This window comes from Montipora foliosa, chromosome 14 (assembly GCF_036669935.1).
Source record: "Montipora foliosa isolate CH-2021 chromosome 14, ASM3666993v2, whole genome shotgun sequence".
Lineage (NCBI taxonomy): Eukaryota > Metazoa > Cnidaria > Anthozoa > Scleractinia > Acroporidae > Montipora > Montipora foliosa.
In genome coordinates this window covers 13,222,157-13,224,656 of record NC_090882.1, presented here as the reverse complement: position 1 = coordinate 13,224,656, position 2,500 = coordinate 13,222,157, and positions in this window count along the sequence as shown.

The window sequence follows — 2,500 nt, the reverse complement described above, 5'->3', positions numbered from 1 at the left end:
ATGACCATTCGATCAGTGCTGAAATTGCCTAAGCTTGCGTGACCTAGCCCCTTTAATTACACCTACTTCCCTCATTTTGAATATTCTTTTGAAAGTTGCTCTTCATACTCAAGACTAGAAAGGCTTGTTAGCTAAAACAGAAGAACAGTTTATTTGGCCGGCTTTATGAAATAGATCTATACAAATGTAGGTTGTCCACTTGACTATGGTTCTTGCGCAAGTCAGGTGCTGGCATCTTCATGGTCAGAGGCATTTTCATCTTGTTCCATAAGAAGGCAATCAGTATAATCCATGCTTCCCACTCCCTTCTGTAGTGCCTTTATGGCCAGTTTCCATGCCATATTTATCAACTCCTAGGGAAAGAGACTATTTATTAATGTGCCGGGTACATTGCAATTCCGTGAAAGAAGTCCTGCCCTCAAAGATTATTGATTTCATGAAGTTATGATGTACATACATGGACGAGCACTCCCCACAAAGACTAGTCACATTGGCTAGGAACGTTTTTTTTTGGAGAAATCGTGAAATGTGATATGCTTATCAGCTGAACGGTGAAATTGACATTATACTGGTGATTTGGAAGAACAAGTTACTGCAAGTAAAGCAACCAAAATATATTTGAATGCATGGAGATTTTCTAATATGGCGTGTATTCATCACTGATTGTGTGATGAAGTAAATGTACATTCTGAATGTTTGATTTCTTCTGATTCTTTTCTTCCTCGCTCATCAAATGTCCTCGTACAGATTATCTGTCACGTGTATTGGAAAAGAAAGCTCTCGTGGTGAAAAGATTTTGATCGAGAAAGGCGAAAGTGTGGCTTTCCTAACTTGTTTCCCACAATCGATAGCAATCAAATCTACTAAATTCAAGTAACCAAAAGAAACCGAGAAAATTGACAACAAAAATCGCACACCCTAAAAAATGAAACTAAACTGAAACGTAAGAGCAGAGGCCTAACAGCCAGGGCCCAGTTGTTCAAAAGCCGATTAACGCTAATCCCAGATTAAAAATTAACCAAGGAGTTTATTTCTCTTCTCTTAAATGCTATTCAACGCTGATATTTGGCAAAACTTTACATTAGAAGAAGTAAATCTTGAAAAAAAAGTAAACGAAAGAAATTTTCACCAAAAAGTTGAAAACATGAAACAAAAGTTTACACTAATCCTGGATTAAGTTAATCGGCTTTCGAACAACCGGGCCCTGAGCGATAAGACTCAGATCAGAAGATGCGAAACCTAGGTTTTTTTCCTTTAGACAAAGTAATCACAAATATAGTCAAAGCGACTCCAATATTTCGCTCTTTAATTTCGGACAATGCATCTTTGCAAGTTACCATCTAGTTTTATCAGCCGCTTATCAGAAACCTGTTATCCTTCTTGGCCAACAGCTATGTCAAGCTTGCGCAAATATTAAGGTGCAAACAGCTACCAAGGTGGTAAGGGTCTACGCAGATACTGGTACCGGTGCAAATTGGGATCTCGCTGTTTTTCAAGCTGATCTAGCTTCCATTCCCTCAAACCACTTCATGATTGGCCAGGTCGCTGTCCGCAGCCACGCCGTTTCTGTTCCTTCGTCTTCTGTCATTCTCGTAAGCCAACTCTCCCCTGCGGCTGATTTGGCATCACCGACGAGTTTCACCAAAATTTGGGCGGATCATGGGTCGGGCGGCATCCAGGATGTCACCTTTTGGCGTGTTAATTGTCCAACAGATTTCGTTGCACTTGGAGACGTAGTAACCGCAAATTACAGTCCACCGTCCACAGCATTCAGGCTGAAATATGCTTGCATCAGGAAATCTCTGTTAAGGCAAGGAGTGATAAGCAGTGTACCAATTTGGACCGATGCAGGTTCTGGTGCAAGTACGGATGGCTCTGTCTGGGAGGTCCAAAATGCAGCCGGCGGTTCGTCGAATGCTGCTGGTTTGGCGGGATTCTTCAAGGTACAGCCTAACTACAACAAACCAAATTATCCAGTCTATGTGCTGCCTGTTGAATCCGTCGCCGTCCCTCATTAGGGACTCTAGGCAAGGACTAACTTTTTTAGCTTATTTGGTGACATTTTTAGTCTCTAGTTTTATAGTGTTTAACTACTTCTTAATTAGTATTTTAGCACTTTGTACTCTAGTATTTTAGTATTGTGATAGTTTAGTACCTTATATTTTAGTATTTGAGTAGTTTAATAATTTAGCATTTTAGTTATTGTTATTTAGTTTAACAGGGCTTTAAGGGAGAGTACAGTCTATTCTACTGTAATTATGCACCCTAATAAATAAAGTGTTCTAAAGCTTATTTTGCTTTTTAACTCGCCAAAACACGTCATTTGGGCCCAGTTTGCGTTCGCTTGCTACCGCATTTTGAGCTCAAAACCGGCAAATATCTTTGTAGAAAGGATAAAATGTCTATATCCTGCCATTTAGGCTGAAACATTGATGTTCTAAGCATACCAAATACAACAAAATACTTACATAGTTTCTACTCTGGCCGGAAATTATCACCG